This window comes from Gasterosteus aculeatus, chromosome 6 (assembly GCF_964276395.1).
Source record: "Gasterosteus aculeatus chromosome 6, fGasAcu3.hap1.1, whole genome shotgun sequence".
NCBI lineage: Eukaryota > Metazoa > Chordata > Actinopteri > Perciformes > Gasterosteidae > Gasterosteus > Gasterosteus aculeatus.
Window position 1 is genome coordinate 15,150,567 of NC_135693.1, and position 17,806 is coordinate 15,168,372.

The 17,806-nt window shown below is 43.1% G+C and overlaps 1 protein-coding gene across 2 annotated transcripts in view; it reads right to left on the reverse strand.

The window, feature by feature from the left end:
- chrm3a (cholinergic receptor, muscarinic 3a) overlaps positions 1 to 3,340 on the reverse strand; it is a 60,273-nt gene extending 56,933 nt beyond the window's left edge. Inside the window, exon 1 of one of the 2 annotated variants that reach the window (XM_040179217.2) lies at positions 2,874 to 3,340. The gene's annotated coding sequence lies outside the window, so the exon portion shown is untranslated. Of the gene's footprint in view, positions 1 to 1,785; positions 2,825 to 2,873 lie in introns of those variants that run through there. The other variant, XM_040179218.2, reaches the window with a different exon arrangement.
- Between the last annotated feature and the right edge of the window lie 14,466 nt (positions 3,341 to 17,806).

Below are 17,806 nucleotides of genomic sequence, written 5' to 3' on the forward strand. Positions count from 1 at the left end.
GGGGCAGCCCTAGCTGAGCTTGTGACAACTATTAAAGGTCACAGAGTTTATCACGCATTATCTTAGCAATAAAAGCCAAAATTTTCCCGAAGCCTATATTGCCACTGGCATACCTACGAGACGCCACTAAATTCAATGACGTGTTATTTGCATTAGGCTGCAATAGAGTCATAATTAAATCAAGTATAGTATCCATTAATGAGCATATAAAATATATTTCTGTTGAAAACCTCCCAGCTGCTGATCTGAAGCCGGCGTCTTCCCGGCACTGCGTCTCTGACGCTAAGCAGGTGCAACAAAAATGGGAAAACAATAGTAGCCGCCCAGAGAGTGGAGACAAAAAAAAACAGTCCAAGTAGTCACCCTGCAAGGCTTTACTGTAATTACACCCTCAAGCAGTCTACTTTACAGAAACAAGGAGCGCAGAGCTGAACATCAATTGAAGGAGTTCTGACTGTGATAATGGATTTGGATATTTGGCGGATAGTAACTCAAACAGCTTGATATGTTATCGGTAACAACGTGGCTCAGATCTATGTTTATATGATTATATACTGGCATTTTAAATTAATGCATCACTATGAACCATCTTGACCACGGAGGCTCCCGGCAAAGACTTTTGGGCAGATTTAACGCTTCAACTCAACCATTTTTAGGCCAACTACGTGGGATTTGTGTTGCTATTTTCATGAACTGCGATGGAAAACTTTCTCCCCTCACTTTGTCTAAAGATAGATGCTGCGTTTTGCTCTGTTGTGGCCTGTGTGGCTGTGAAAGTAGATTAAAAAAGGCTTTAACATCAAGATGAGCCCTAATGAAACCCGATGGGGGAGTTAGCCTGTCTGTTAGGCCAGCTGACTCCTGTAAAATCCCCATCACTGTCTCCTGTTGCCGGCTCTAAAAGTAGCCTTGTGGTGCCAGTCAGAGCAAGCTGCAGCTGGAGGGTTATTCTATAGAAGCCCTCTATTTCAACTCTCTATTCCACTTAATAATACATGATCATGGCAAATTCTTGTCTTCTTGGTATCTCTCTCTTCAATCGGACATTTTTCCACAGCACAACACCCAACACGGCGTCAAGCTTTCTGCATCTGATACACTCCCATTTAAAACGAAAATGAGTTGAATGTTGCTTTCAATGACAACTTAACATTTTGGGAAATAAGCTTATTTGCTTCATGGCCAAAAGTAAGACGTCTGCACTGGATATAAGAAGCCAAATTAGCTTGGTTTATCCACAAAGACAGTAACTAAGGACACAGCTATCCTGGCTAATGCCAGAGGTGGAGAAATCTGTTTTTTCGAAAGGAACAAACAAATACGGAGCCAAGCTATTTCCCCAAACTATTCTTTTAATGACGAGAGGAGAGAAGATGAACTGTAAAGAAATAATGCTGCACATTGACTTACCAACGCAGGTCAACCTCGCTCTTCTCCACAGTAGAATATTTTTTCAGCATCATCGGTACAAATCGACAAGCTCGGAAACTAATAAACCAAGAGCTTCTTTGCCAAAAGGCCACAGTTTGAAGCACCCACGCAAATCCCAACGTACAGCAGAGGGTAAAAGCGGCGACATTCCCATCTTCACTGTCTACATCAGTGTCACAAAGTGACATCCTCCACCCACAGTCCACATGGGAAATTCAGGACGATGGTGAATACGTTGCGTGACCGAACCATCTATCAAGTAGAAAGGAAAGCCTTAAAAAAAAAAGACGGTCAGCCAATATTGACCGTGGCTCAAACAATAGATCAAGCCGTGAGGGCTCTTTCGCTGCTCACCTTTTTCTCTCTTCCCGTCAACGTCATGCGCCTCCACTTCTTCTTCGTGTCCTCCACTGCGTCTCTCCCCACAGCAGGCAATGGAAAGTCATAATCATCTAAACACATTCCTGCTCCACCTTTAACAGACTAGTAACAGACCGAGCATTCCCCATGACACGGAACTAGACTGCACAGTTCCCTAACAATGCCTCGGTTGATATATGACTATAAAAACAAGCTGGTGGGGTTGGTGTACGCAACATATTAAAATGTTATACTATCGGGGTAAGCCGCCACGGAGAAACCGCCTGTGATTCATATTCTGCTACTGTATTGTCAAACTTTAACTCCGGCCTCTGTAGTAAAGAATGACAGCCCGTAGAATAAAAAGGAAAATATTTGCAGCATGGCACGGATGCCATTCCCTCTGTTCTAACTCATTATCCAGCACGATGTCAAAGTACCCCCAGGTCACCAAGCGGGAACATTCTTTCACATTGCCATCTAGGGACATCATAAATAAACAGTCACCCCAAATCATGAAAGCCGTCCACTTGCCATGTATGGACACAATTAATTTCCTCCTCCGTCCGCGCCAAGACAAACACTTTAAATCTGATCTCTACAAAAACAAAAACAAAAAATTGCAGGCAAACAATAAACCCCTTTTTGTAGCAAAGTTCCCTATTTTTGGATGACCTTGGATTTGAACATATACATGTTTTCCATTGACTTCATTGGTTCTCGGGTAGCCGTTTAGGAGAAGCAGCATCTGAGGAGCGCAGAGCGGGGAGGGGTCGGGCAGGGATGCTGAGCAGAGGGTGGTGGAACAGCAGCACCACTTGTTTGCCAAACTTGCATTTAAAGAAAAGCACATCTAATGCCAGTGTCCTGTGATAGCCTGACTATGGCATGCGCTTTGTGGACAAGTGGCCTCTGCAGTGGACAAACAGTGTGTTGCGTCTGCAACTCCAAAGTGCTGCGTTGTGCGACAGAATAAAGCCTCGTGTTATCGCTTCTGGGAGTTAAACCAGATACTTTACTTTGACACAACATTGGAAAAAAAACTTCCCCTTCCTTTTTTTAACAGTCTTATTTTCACCTACCTCATAACCAATCCAATGGCGCGCGGGGTCTAAAAGCAGCAGAAAGCAAGATGTGGGAATGGAAATCCAGTCCAAACTGTCTACACGAGTCTGCGTTTGGCGCACCAGCAGTAGACCACGGCGCTCCAATGGACTCACATCTGAAGCACTGAGTGTTCACGGCGAACGAGGCTCGCCTTCGAACCGTCACCCAGCCGGAGATCGGACGGCGATGTGAGGAGCACCGCGGGGATCTCCAAGGGGCGCACGAAGGGATCGCTGCGTCGGGATTGGCCGCAGCGGGCGTGACGCGCCCGGCAGGTGGCACGCGCGCGGCGAATCAAGAAGTCCACTTTTCATTCATAGATAATAGCCGCGTTCTGCGGGAGCGCCAGCGCGAAACACCGGCAGACGCAGACGAGAGACTGAGATCAGAAACGGTCAGGGGTCCCTCCTCACTTCGTTCCCGACTCCGCGCAAGCGCCTGCGCTATGTCCGTTTTAATAATGGGACGTTGTCATTACTCAAAAGGTGCGAGCTGTTTTCGTTTGGCAGAAAATACTGCTGTGTCGTTTGGCACAAGCAGTGTTCCTGTTGGGTGAATTTATTCTCTTTCCCAAGAATGAGTCTGCTGCAATTTAAAAAAAAAAAAAAAACATTATTTTTGCCAGCGCATGGTCTGTTTTCCACACAATCCAGCTGCTTAGGTATGTTTGGCTATTTTCACTCATTTGGCTGAGGAGAGATGAGAGGGGGTCTGGGGGAGAGGGGGCGGCATCAGGGAAAGCGATGGAAGAATTCATTTGGAGACACTTGCGCATAAATACAACTGTATACAAGTGTCAAAAGCTGGGGAAAACATGATTTAACTTGTTTACTTCACCCGATGTGTGGAGAAAAAAAATCCGAGGCAAATTCAATATATTAAGCGAATCTTTAATAAAAAAGAAAGTGGTGTAAACAGAAATGAGGGGACAGTGGTAATCCTTTGATGAATGCGTTAGGCAATTACTGCTGGCTGCAGGGAGGAAGGGAGCCTCGCAGCTTCCTGCTCACACTCACCGCTGCAGACCCTCGGACCACGTTTCCTGCTCCCAGCACGCGCCTATAATATTTCCATGGAAGCACAAAGCCGCTGTGGACGTGGAGGGAATATCGTGCCGACTTCCTCCGACATTTACAGGGCTCTCATCATCCTAATGCCTCGTAGGCTTTTTGACACCGTGTCTCTGTGTACTTTCCCATCAGCGGCTTGTTTGCATCCTGTGAGAAGGGGGGGGACCAGTTATTTTTTCCCCATTTGGACACCGTGTGTGTGTGTGTGTGTGTGTGTGTGTGTGTGTGTGTGTGTGTATTAATATAATATTGTGACTGCTGTAGGTACCGATTCATTTTGGAGTTGTTGTGAACTCACCCCATAGCCTCTTGGATGTTTTTGCAAATTTGGGAGCATTAAAAATAAGCACTCTGTGCTAAAAATGTAAAGAAGAGAGGGACAAATACATGGAGGTAGAATGAAGGCCAATATTTACATAAAAGCCAATTTATTTCATTTCAGTATTGACTACTCCCAAGCTGATAGAGCAAACATTGAACACGAAGGCTGCAAATTGCATGGGGACATTATCATTGTATTACGTCAGTGTCAATATGGCGGGTCATTGTGGCGCAGAGGTTAGAGAAGGTGTGCTGGGAAGCACAAGGTTGGTGGTTCGATTCCAGGCTGCCCCATGTTCCATGTTGAAGTGTCCCTGAGCAAGACACCTAACCCCTAATTGCTCCCCGGGCAAAAATGTGAAAAGCCATGGGTTTAAAGTGTAATGTAAGTCGCTTTGGATAAAAGCGTCTGCTAAATGACCTGTAATGTAATATCATTCAAATAGAAATGCATGTAACGAAATATAGTGTCAAGACATCTAAAAGTGGGATACATAGTTAGGATAGGTTTTGTCACATCATAAATAGTAAAAGAGGCCAGTGAGCGGTTGTAGTCCAGCACACCTGCTAAATGTGGCCCTTGATGAACACATTCTCCTTCCTGCAATTTCACACTGTCTGATTCCTCAAGAAGTGCATGAACAGAGTCACAGTACCCCACTTGTCCACAGAGACAGCTTTTACTTCATAATGGCCTTTGACATCCAGCACCCACTCTCAAGAGAGTCAGTTAAACACCCAATTAAAGGAAAATAATGTGCAAACATTAGAATTACTTCATATACAACCGGACCACTTCTTTACTTTTGTGTTGAAATAAAATGGTCTTTGTGTTAGTGACTGTCCGCTTGGCCCATACAAAATATGATTATGAAATTATGACATTATGGAAGCAAAGTTAACATGACGAATGACGGAAAATTAATCAAACTATTTGATAGTCGAATATCCATTTGTTGTAATCTCTTGAGCGAAAAGAGCAAACTTTCAATGGTTCCAACTTGAGTTGACAATTTGCTTTTCACAAATTACCTACATTTTATTGAAAAAGTAATGTAACTGTATTCAAGCAGACTTTTAATTTGTATTTCGGGAACATACATCAAAGGAAGTAGACTGAAATCATTACGTTTCTGAAATATGGTACAATAAAGTTTAAAAAGTGCTGCAAGCATAAGAGCAAACTTTCTCCTGAGATAGTGAATGTGTACAGCGTTTTCCAAATGATGCTGAGCAGTAACAGCATTTAATGGAAAAGATAATAAAGCAAGTAAGTTTGACCAGACAGAATCACAAAGCCATAAAAACCTCTGAATAGGCTCCATTGCACTTTAATATTTGAGAATAAAAGACCATTTGCAGCATGAACACATCATGTTTTACATTAACCACGATTTGGCTTATTCGGGGGTTACACTGAGAAAAATGTTATCTGCCTGATCCTACATTTCTGATTTCACAGCGTGATTATTTTTCACATTTCAGACATACTTTAAAGCCACACGTTGACTAACCCTCCGGCAAAAACACATCCGCGCTCATCAACAAATTACCACCGCTTATCACAAATAGTTTACATAACCATACTTTTAATATGCACTCATTCACAGGGGGAAACACGGATACATTTATTCTCATATTGTGCTTCTGTTTGGGTGTAGATGACATACTGAATGCAGCCACTCTTTTTCTGGAGGGTTTTTTAATTTCAAAGAAGTGTTTTCTTTCCCAAATATTCATTAGCAACTAATACCCTCATGGTGGTTTCTGTGCGTGACTGCGTGTGTGTGTCACCGACATCTATACCTTCATTCAAACATTGTCTCACCTCGAGCAATCGGTCCACTCTTTTCCCCCTCGGGGCATCTTCTCACCCCCACTCTTCAAATCAATTAAACACCTTGATCGCAGCCTGACATGTGACACCCACACTGTCCTCCCCGTCCTTTAGCAGGTTGTAAGCAGAATGTACAAGTAGGCTCTCGCCGTCTCCCCGCAGAGCTCTTTCGGCCCTGATGCCTGTCAGCGGGAGCTTTCAGTCATTCACCATGGAAGCTCTCTGTTGTGAAGATTGCTACGCAAAATATCTGGCTGCGTGTGCATGTTTAGAAACTAGTCCTGCCAAAGCAGATGAGTGCAGACCACTGGAATCACAACTCGGGATTGCTAAGCCTCAAAATATTTTATTTGTACGTCAAATAAGGGCGAGGGCTTGCTGTAAATCAACAGCTAACTTAGCTACTGAATCATTCTGTGGCTAATTGGTTAAAGGGGCTGTATTTAATCACAAACAACTGTTTTCTACGTCAGGATGTCGGGGAGTATCGTCTACCTGAGCAGAATCACGCTGTGAGCACTGCTAGCCGCCGGCTGAGCTTAAGCCTGTTGTGATCCGTTGAGAAGGGCAATTTAAAATGCTTCCAGCATAATAAAACATTTAAGGAAAGGGACAGAGCTCAAATTTGGACCTGGAAAATGGGTAGTAAAGAACGAAATGGGGAAAATTCCCAGATAAGAAAAAAAAAAGAATCTGCAGCGGCTGAGATAGTGTCAATCATCAGCGGTTCCCCGACTGAAAAACGCTAACATTCTCCACACATCCAGCCCGTAGTCTCAAAACCCCTGTGATATCAAGCTATTCACCATAAGGGCTCTTTCTCAGACGTCTGAACCAGAGTGTGTTTATTTAACTTCCACTTCCTGTCATCAGTGCTGCTCGGGGCCAGACAAAATATCACCTTGATCCACAGCTACTCAGATAAGTCATCCTAATAGCTGCACGGGCGAGGTGACGGCGCCGTCCCCACCGCCTCATTGCCATGCGTCGTGCACAGCCACCTTCGAAAAAGCTCAACATATTCTCCTCAGTGGTGTCAGATGAAATTGAAATGAGTGCACCTGAGGGGCAAAATAGAAAACAGTGTCTTCCAGTTGACAAACACAATTACCCCCCCCCCCCCCCTCCCTCCCCCACACACACACAGATTTGCCACGTTTCTCCAAGTCCCATCTGTCAACAGTCATCGCAGCCTTTCAGTCAGAACAAAAGTCGGATTATTGAGGGTTTTAATTATGCCGAAGGTCTAAGCTAATTAATTATCACTATCAGTGGTATGCAACATCCCTTTTGATTAAGATTCCACATCTGATTATCCTTTGACCTCTCTCTCTCTCTCCTCAGTAAGCTCCTCAGCGACTGTACAGTCGCTACACGCAAGACATTTTCACTGCAGAATTACCGTTCCTCAAAAACACACGGAGGGCAAAGACTGAGGCCTTGAGATAACTTACAAGGATGCTCACAGACGCCGTTGGACCGATTCCTCCTGGAGCCACTAAAACTGAAAAAGGGGGCTTTCCCCTCTTTGAACAACCCAACGCATGCATCGCTTGTTTGTATCAGTATGCAGCAGATTAACCACTTCTCACCATATGCTGCATTGTTCCTCCTCCTCCAGATACAGCTACGCTGCTTTGCTGATAATTTAACAGCCGCACACCTGGTTGGTCAACCGCTGATCTCACATTATTCATAGAGCATTATTCAAGACCCCCGTCGGGGGTTTTGCTGGGCAGAGTTTGAAAACGCGAGCACTCATGGGGCACGCGTGTTGGCTCGCGATAAGGAATTAGTGTGACAGTCAGGACACAAGCAGTAGAAAAACAACTAGAGGGGAAGGATGGATGGCAATAGAGCACAAATTGAGTTTTGAACCCTTATATGTCCTGGATAATAGCTGAACCTCATCCTTTTTGGTTTGCTAAGCAGCTTCTTGGCTCCGTTACTGGATTCAACATCCAAACGTCCAGATGTTAAAAATCCCAGAGAGCTATGGATGGGAGCTATAGTCAAGATAAGCAAAGGCAAATACAGGTATTGGAGGTAACAATGAATTACTGTGCGTGTGTGTGCGTGTGCCCTCACGTGCTGTACAGCACAGGTCCGTGTCTACTTTTAAGCAGCCACATTTACCCTTCTTATCTCCTTGCACTTACACAAAGGTTAAATGCTGATCCTCCTCCTCCTCCATCAGCCCTCTGATGAAAAAAGCACATCTGGTCTTGGTTGTTAGGCTCTTATTAGCTCTTCATGCGGGACTAATCAGAGCCGATCCAGCCGGGCTCACGGGATAATGCTGGGTCGTACTGTTTTGATGGACTGGAAACCATTTATCACGTCTCCTTACCACACAAGAGGACATCCAGCACCGGATATCTGAACTACGCGTTCGCATTTGCAGGGCATGCACATGTACAAAATCCATTTTTAGAAGATTCTGTGGAGATCGTTTGATTCTAAGATGCATCAAAGACAGTGACTAAACATAACTTTGACTCTTTTCAGCTCAGTGTTTGTCTTTAAAGTATTCGGCCGTCATTCACTGCAGTCTGCAAACTTTTACAAACCCTCCTTCCAATGTTAGCTGCTGCTTTGTCAACATTGAGCTGAATTATATTTAAAAGGGATCGTCACATGCATTCCCATGTAATGACGCAGCGGGTGGATGGCACACGGCTCGTCATGTTGGTGAAGGTACAAAGTTTTTACGACGATGTCAATCCATCCATTTGTTTTTCAGTCAAAGCCACAAAAGTCAAATGAGAAAAGACAAAAGATCACCAAAGTACCAAACAGTTTGAGATCTTTCATGGCGGACCACAGTAGTGGACGGATCGACCGGCATCGGCTGCACTCGGAATGTGACTAAAATTAATAGAATTCATATCAATTCTGGAAAGGTCACAACTTGTCAGGGATGGATCCACTTTGTATGCAAATCACTAAACACACTGCGTATTGTAAATTCCTCATCGAGATTCGAAACGCTTTGGACTGAACACGGTGAAGCTGAGGAGTCACAGATCAAAGCAGATGCAGCACTGCGGGTTCATGTTTTTTGGATAAACATGATATCATAGTAAACCACATGAATAACAGAAACGTTACCTTTTAAAGGCAATAAACAGAGTTTCAGGTTATTAAAATCAACACACTGTTCATCGATCCCACAGTGATGAAGAGGGAGGGCAGTTGACCAGATAGAAAGAAGAAGAGAGGAAGAGGAAAAACACAGAACAACGAAAGTTATTCTCACTTTACAAACAATTCAGCCACTTTGGCTCCATTATACTACCAACGCTGATAAACTCAGAAAGCCAACTTCTGGAGAGGCCAACAGGTGTGTCTTTCCTTCAATGTTTCTGTTTCTTGTGTAAAATAGGTCCCCACGGGTCAAATGAATCATCCAACAGGACCCATACTTTGGATAGAGATTGATGGATTTGATTAAACACAAGTTAATTTAAAAAAGTAGATTTAGATACAAAGAAGTAGATAGATCTGCCTGCAAATTGCTTCTGAGTCTCATACATGGAATTCAAATACTACTAGATTTACATTAGTTTAATCAGGTTCATGTTTATACTACATACTATCTACTAGAAACAGTAATGACTTGAATAGAAATACTAATTGAAAATAAAACTGAAGCCTCAGACTAAAAACCCACTGACAAAAAGGTGTGTGGTACGACTATAAATAAAACAGTTTGTTTTTTAATCAATTGTCACGTCCCAGCATGAGAGCTGATAACTTTGCGACCATCAGAAACTCTCCCTGATGAATGTGTAAGGATGCGTTCTGTCTTTGTAGACAGGACGTGTGTATATGTGTCTGTATTAGAACCCTTCAGAGGTGTTAATGATCACACCTCTGTGTTATTGGGTGAAAACATCCTGCCACCACCAGGAGGACGGACACACCGAGCATAATCGCAGATGCAAACAGTTCCCACGAAGAAATGCAGACAAAAAAAAAGACTGATATAGCGTAGGCACCACTACACGTATGCATGGATTATACATCTTACAAAATATATTTAAAACATTGAGTATAACAATGTGGATTCTGGATGAAGTTTGACAGTATGTTGAGGAATATCCTCCACCCTTTTTGAGCTGAAGAATCTTAAATAAGGGCACAATGTCCAGGGTTCTCTGTGCCTCCCTACTTTCTATCAACTGCCCTACATTTACCTTCCACCATTTTCTGTTACTGTCTAAAATCCGACACAAAAGTGTTTTTAAGCATATGGTCGCCTAAAAGTTGACTCCATTTTAACAATACAACAACTTTTCCTCTCACACAAATGATTCCCATTTCACAGATAACGTAACTGCTGCTCTGCAACTCTACATCCGTCAGCGTGCGAAATATCAGTTTCCAACTGTTGACGAAACGTCGGACGTCGATTTCGGACAAAGCCAACGTTTTCCAAGCGACATCTGGTGACATTTTTCAGCTCGTTTTTCTGCTCGGTGGTCATGAAGATGATTGCAGTTAAGCCTCCCGAATGGGCAAAAAATGGCTCCCCCTCGCCAAAGTGTGAGAAGCAGTGCATCTGAACAAAAGTAGTGCAGAATAGAAGATATTTGCTGAGGCAAGACTGCAAAATATGAAGATAATAAAGAAACTCTCAAACTGTCTGTCTCTGTGTGTGTGTGTGTGTGTGTTTGCTTTTCTGTGCACCTTAAACAATCAGAATGGCGTACACAGGAAGGGTGAAATTTTTTTGTTCCTTATTACGAGGAAGGGTCGTGACATGCTGGCTGCTCAGTCTAAATTGGGCTGGGTGAGAAACCAATTAGCGCTGCGTGGAACAGTTAAAAATCCCCCCCCCCCCCCCGTGCCAATCATCATAACGCAATTTCAGATGGCAAATTAAACACAAATTATAGAGACAATTAAAGTAAAACCAGAAAGTAGGTCCTCCCCCTTTCCCACCCTCCAGGGATTCAACAATAATATGGGTATACATTTCTTCCTTTTTACGAGGCGTCCTCCGTTCACACGGCCAGAGGAGCAGAGAGATCACACTTCGCTCACTATGGTTTCATTGGAGATCAGCAGCCACAGGTCAAGGTGAATTAACAATTCCAATAGCAAAGGGATTGTCTGTGCGTCCCGGGGATTATACAAAGGATTTAGATAAGAGACATAAAGAAGTGAGTGTGTGTGTGTGTGTGTGTGTGTGTGAGAGAGAGAGAGAGCTGATATATTAAAGGCAAGTGCGATCGCCAACTAGAGGAAACTCCTCTGTCCGTCTGCGTTGCCATGAAACGTTGTACAGACATGCACGGTGCCAAGAAGACCACCGATATTCCGGAGCCCTTTGAATTTTCCTCGAGCCTCAACAAGACAAAAGGGAATTCCTTTTGACATGAACATCCTTTGACTAATAACCGCCAAAACATAGACATCGGCATCCGCTGTGAACTTTACATTTTGTGCAAAATGGCTACATACGAGCATGACGACAAACTGAGATTGTGTCAGTGGTGGAAGACAAAACAGATACAATAGCAGCTGAACCTCAGCACGTAACTGATGAGACCTCGAAGTGGCGCTGCGCCTGAGTGCCGCCTGCCAGCGGTGCCAGCGTGGCTGTTACCTTTTCACTGCAGCTCACATGATTAGTATGTTCCTCTTTAATCACGTTCACTGTCCTGCACACTGAGGCTGTTTTTTTTTCCTCCATCCTGACATTGATGAATGAACACGCTTCACCACACTGGCCTTCTGTGAAGAGAACAAACAGCCTGCTGCTGCTGTATTTCAGGAATAAATCAGAAATAAATTCAGCACTAGGCTCTAACTGCTGATGATGCAAACTAAGCCCCTAGATGGCTTGATTTTCCCAATGAAAGCAACAAGAGAGAGAACAGGGCCAAAAGTTGCTTCTTGCAGGAAGAAAGAGAGATGAGCAGAATACGAATGTTGCAGTTGGCACCACATTGTGTCTGTGCTAATCTCTGCAGCCAAAGGGATTACAGGGGAGAGCAATGTCCCGGCATTTTAACCTGACATATTCACTGACTGCCACACTCTCCCACCCCGTCTGTCTGCAGGCCAGGCCTTATTCCTCACGTGTCAGGGGGAGGAGCCAGAGACAGGGGGATGGGCTAAAGTAGCAGCCACTGCTCGTCGTAGCTACACCGCGTTTGGTCCGGGAGGTGTACGTCGCATGATGTTTCTGACAAGCACCCGTGGGCAAAACAATTTTTGTGCTTCCTTACGAAACGCATCAGCGTCACCGAGGCGCATTCTTACTGTTCATAACCAGAATCCTCCCTAGAAGTATAAATATTTAAAAAGGAGCAGCTTCGGTCAACTGGGTTGCTTGGTGTAAATTATTACTAAAACACAGTATCGCCTTAAGACTCACAAGACTTTATTTTACTGAGCATTTTGCACCTGACTGCAGATCTGTTCATGCAGATATGTTGACTGATAATCAAACTGTGCAGTCACTAAGAAACCGTTATTTGAGGTGTGATCAGTGAGTCGGACAGATCCTTTTAACCTGCGTGCTTTTAAGGAGGATTGTGCAAAAATCGTCGGAGAGGTGAGTTTGGTTGATGGCACCTTCTGTTAGATTTAGTAAGATTCATAAAAAAGGGCCAGCGTTGTATAGAAAATTGCCTTCCTCCAAAAGCAGGCCGATATTTTCACGTATTGTATCTCAACGGAAGACAGTGATGGGGAAGATATTCTTTCATTCAGGGGAATCTTTATGTTGCATTGAAGTACTTCACAAAAAACAATATAAGGATGCAACAGTGATTGCATCCTTTTGAAAAAACATCGATGTTGTTAAGCACACTCACCATTTGCGTCTATGATTACGTCTTTCCCTCTTTAACATTTTGAAAGAACCTTTTTGTTTTCAAACTTTAGTTTTAGTATTTTCCATCCACTACGTTTTGAATGTATAATATTCATTTTGGCAACGGGTGGCAGCACTCCAGTTGATGAGCCTCATCTTTGATTCAAGATGGAGTGTATTGACTTTAATCATCCGCTCACCAGCTGCCTGACGGGGATCATTTCCTTCTGGCTTTCCCTAAATTGATTTTGTGTTTGTTATATTGTTTCTGCAGTGGCTTTAATGAATGCCTCGCTGGCTGGATTGTTAAGGTAGCCCTCGAAAGCCATCGGTAACTGATACGTTGGGTAATTGTCCTGGATTATCACTCAGATTGTGCACGAGCACACAGATAGAAATCTGTCCGTGACACACTCTCACGTTCACTAAGCTTCAGCCGGCCTAAACCAAACAAAACTCGATGGAATCAAAGAAGCGAGTACAAAGCCATCCGCGACAACTGATATCAATCCGTTTTAAGAGGCAATAGCTTGATTATCTGACTATTGGGACAAAGATAAGCCGGAGGGGCGGACATCAGTCATCCATCAAAAATCACATTGACAACAAAGATCCCGTATTTATATTCACACGCACAAGATTTGATTGCGGGGCTTTTGATAGAGGGACATTCCATTTTTATGCAATTGATCCAATTAACCTTGGTCACTGCACACAAACTATTAAAAGAACAGGCAAGTAAACTTTGCGCAATTACTCACCTTTAAATCAATCAATCAAGAACAATCAAGTTCTCAATCAAGAAAGGCTTCAGCAGCAACAAAAACGCAGGCAGTTTATTTTTTGGGATTAGAGGCTTTAAATGGAAAACCACTAATCAAATTTGCTCTTACGTCCTAAGGCAACCAGCGTGAACTCTGACCTGCGAGGAAATCCCTGGAGATGAATGTCAGTCGGTAACCGAGTAGAATCTGTCCTTGGTGTGGGATAATATGTGATAACCTCCAGTCAGGTGTTTCTATTGACTGGGGGGAGGGTCTCCCCGGGACCTTGACAGAAGGGCCCACTTATCTCATCCCCCTTTCCCTCTCTGTGACGGCACGCTGCATGCAAGAACTGCAAGATCCTTTCCTTTTTGTTGTACGGTGATCAACCTTGGCGGGTACTCAGAGCCAACGGCTGCACGGTGAAAAGGAAAAGCCAAACTGAGCGACTGTGCCGGCTCATATGAATCAACACTGCTCCGCGCTTCCACGATGTGAGGATTTACTGAACAACTTGGGCTCGCATGAAGTCTGTCGTTGTTTTTCTCTCATATTTAATGCCAACAGACAGTAAAAAGCTGTTTGTTCTTTTAAATATTTAGATGAGATTAATTAGGGGGAAAAAATGACACATTTCTAGCAATTTTGGATCCGTCCGGTCCCGTCAGTTGTCATTTCTAGCGCCAAGATTAATTTCTGAATGTGTGCACACGTCGAGTTCCTTTGGGCCATATCTGGGTCATCATATGACACAAGAAACAAGCCTGATTGCCAGCAGTGAGGCCATTCACGCTGCACATTTGCCCTTTTTCAACTGTGCTGCCATTAAAGCTGTCTGCCACACTAGGTAAGGTTGTTGAGTTTTTTGCAGGCTTATCGTTTATCCCCAGATAAACAAGGAACCTCGCCTTTTCTGCAGTGCACCAAAATTAACGTATGTTTGCTTTATTTAAACGGACAGTTGGGAAAAAACAGTTGTGTTTCACGGAGAAAAGAGACAGGGACGGGTCTTGATGTGAGCAGGGTTTGTCACATTTCTATGTAAAACTGAACCTCAGGACATAACGAACGTGATGACTTCTGCATCTGTCAGGCAGGAGACCCTCTCTTGCATTTAAAACACTTCTCACATTGGATTGGCTACAGCATTTATCCGTGGCCGTGTGTCCTTCTGAATGCAGAGTATTCTCTGCCTTTTTTATTGGACTAAAATTCAGATAAAATGCTGAGTTGACAAAGTGATTGCTCATTACAGAGAAACTTAATCAGGAACAATTGTCATAAGCTTATCTGAATAACTTTCATAAATGTTTTCTGAATATAATATGTCATTCAACACTTGTGTGATTTGCCATTTCTGTACATTTTCATAGACCAAATTATTCATCCATTATACATGATAATGACAAATTGTCATTTGCAGCTGTAGTTTATTGTAGGGGTGTACTCATTTCTCATACTGACTAAAAGGATTCATCTCCATATTAGTTAAACAAAACCTAAAAAAATAAACATTTCCCACATCCGCTAATAACATAAGTTATCTATACTTTTGTGTATTTGTAAGACTGATTACTAGGATTTCTTATATTTTAAATTATTCATCACAACACACACACACACACACACACACAAACACGCAGGAGAGGAGAAGGGGAACAGCTGAGCAGGCATATGTCCACACAGCTGTGGATACAATAACAGTTTGGACGATTCTTTCTTTTGAACCAAGCCAGGCTTGAGTCCCCAGATTAAAGTAGTTAGAAATGTAATATGATGATGATTAAGCATAATATTGGTATTCATCTCTGTTGGCTTCAAGTTAATCTTCCTTTCTTTTTTTTTTTTAGCACCCAAAGAAATCAAATGGATTTTTAAAATCCTAATAATTCCTGCCAATAAACAAGTGCTCCTCAAACCGGATTTTTTGGAAAACGCACATAATTCCGCTTGGCTGGAAAATGGGTCATATCCCCGAATGCACTGGCTTCGCTTTGAATGAGCCAATTTGCCATTTTCAATTATTAAAGGCAGCACCTGTCTCCTTTCAAGTTCCAGTGGCTCTGATCACTGCATGAACACCGCTGCGGAGAAGAAATCCACTCTGTCTGCAGATTTTAAAGTAACAGCCATCAAAATGAAACACAATTCTTCAGTGACACAGGATTCAAAGAGGAGTGATGCAATAAGACCCCGCGTGCCGGGATACCTACTCACTCTTTGCTAAAGCGTCGGAGTAATTGGCTTTCTCTTAGCATTGAGTCGTTCAATATAAATGGTAATTTGGACGGCCTTTCTCTTGTCACCGGTGTAATTCTTGTTTACTGGGAGACAGTTTCTCTACACAAAATATTTAGTTGTAATGAAAAGGGAAGGATGGCGATCATGAGACGATACATGTCAATAGAAAGAATCGGGTCTTGAGTCCTTTTGTGAGATCAAAAATAAAGGCCTAAATTAAGTTAATGTTTTATTTTGGCAAAAAAAACCTTTTCTGAGTGTATCTGCTGTTTTCTACCCAGGTTCTCTGCTTGTGTTCCCAAATTTATCGCATTGGATTCTCGTGAGTGTCCGAGGGTCATTTTAATTCTGTCTGACGAATGCGACCTGCGCTGGATGATTCCATTAACTAACAGAGCTTCTGGGGTAAATAAAGACAATAAATGGTGTACTATCTGGAAAATAAATGAGGTTGAACAAATAACTAGAGGAAGATGATTTCCCAGCTTGGTTTACCTTCTATTTTAAAATTAAAGTCAAACACAACTGGTAGAATAATAACACATGATGTTTGCTGCGTTTTGATGCAGCACATTTTAATTAAGAGGCTGTGGTAATTAACTGAAATGGATATAAGGATTCAATACAATATTTTAAATAACGCAACGATGTTCTCAAAGATACCAGGAACAATACAACTTTTCAGGTAATAAAAGTTATTTTCTTAAGCCAATGCTGTGAATATCTAAACGTTTCATGCTTCTGTAGCTACGAGCAACCAAAGAACGACTTAAAACCCAAGAACTTTCCTAATTGTTAATGCATGACTGAGGCTCTGCTCGCGTATCTCCGTAAAAAGCTCTCATATGCTACACGGTAGAAGAAAGGCATCAAGTGACTCCTTGACAGGTCAGTGGAACCAAGAAAGACAGAGACAAAGAACATGAGTTTGCAAAGGGAATGTGTGGGGATGACAGCATGGATGAATAATAGACTATTACTTAAGGTGAATATCAAAAGGTGCCCATAAATGCACAGCGTGTACTCCCACCACGTGCTAACTGGAGACGGTGCAATGGATCATGTGTTCGCATCACCAAATATGTCCTTCTTATACTGAAACACAGGCAGTATGTCTGGTGCCAGCACTAGAATATCAACTAAATTACTTAAACTTTTATGAGAAAGCAAGAACAAGCAAGCAAGAAATGTCCGCCCAACACTGCTAAGTGTTAAATACACAACAACGATACATTTCTATTCAATATTTGTAACACGGAATTGATGCACAAAGGAGCCAAGCTCCCAAACTGAAATCAGAGGCAGTAACAGAAAGGAGCCACCACTCAAATTGAATTCAGCGTACTTGGCCTCAGGTATGAGCAGATCCAAGGCTGCACACCCCCCCCCCCCCCCCCCCCCCCCCCCCCATCCCACCCCCTCTGTCCTCTTGTCCCCTTTCATTGATTCACAAGTCAGATTACATTTCCATGATAGAATTGGGTGCAGAGGCATCATCTCCACAAGAATCAAAAGTATCATGGGCAATATTGAGAATGATCCAGCCACATGCCACCGTATCCATAATCATTTGTACAGCTGTTGTATGGCAACCTACAGTAAAGCCATCTGCCCATGAATAATTCCCCCATTCCTCTTTGTTGGCCGCAGGTACTCTCCATCACCAGCGGCATTTCCCATTGAAGATTTTGAGAAACGCGACTCACGGAATGCAACCTGCTGAAGGGTCACACGGCCACTAGATTTTTGAAATGCGTCGTATGACACAAGGAAGCTCAAGCAACTGTGAATTGTTGGATTTTGGTGTGCTCGACCTTCAATAGGTTACAGATACTGCATGCCGTAA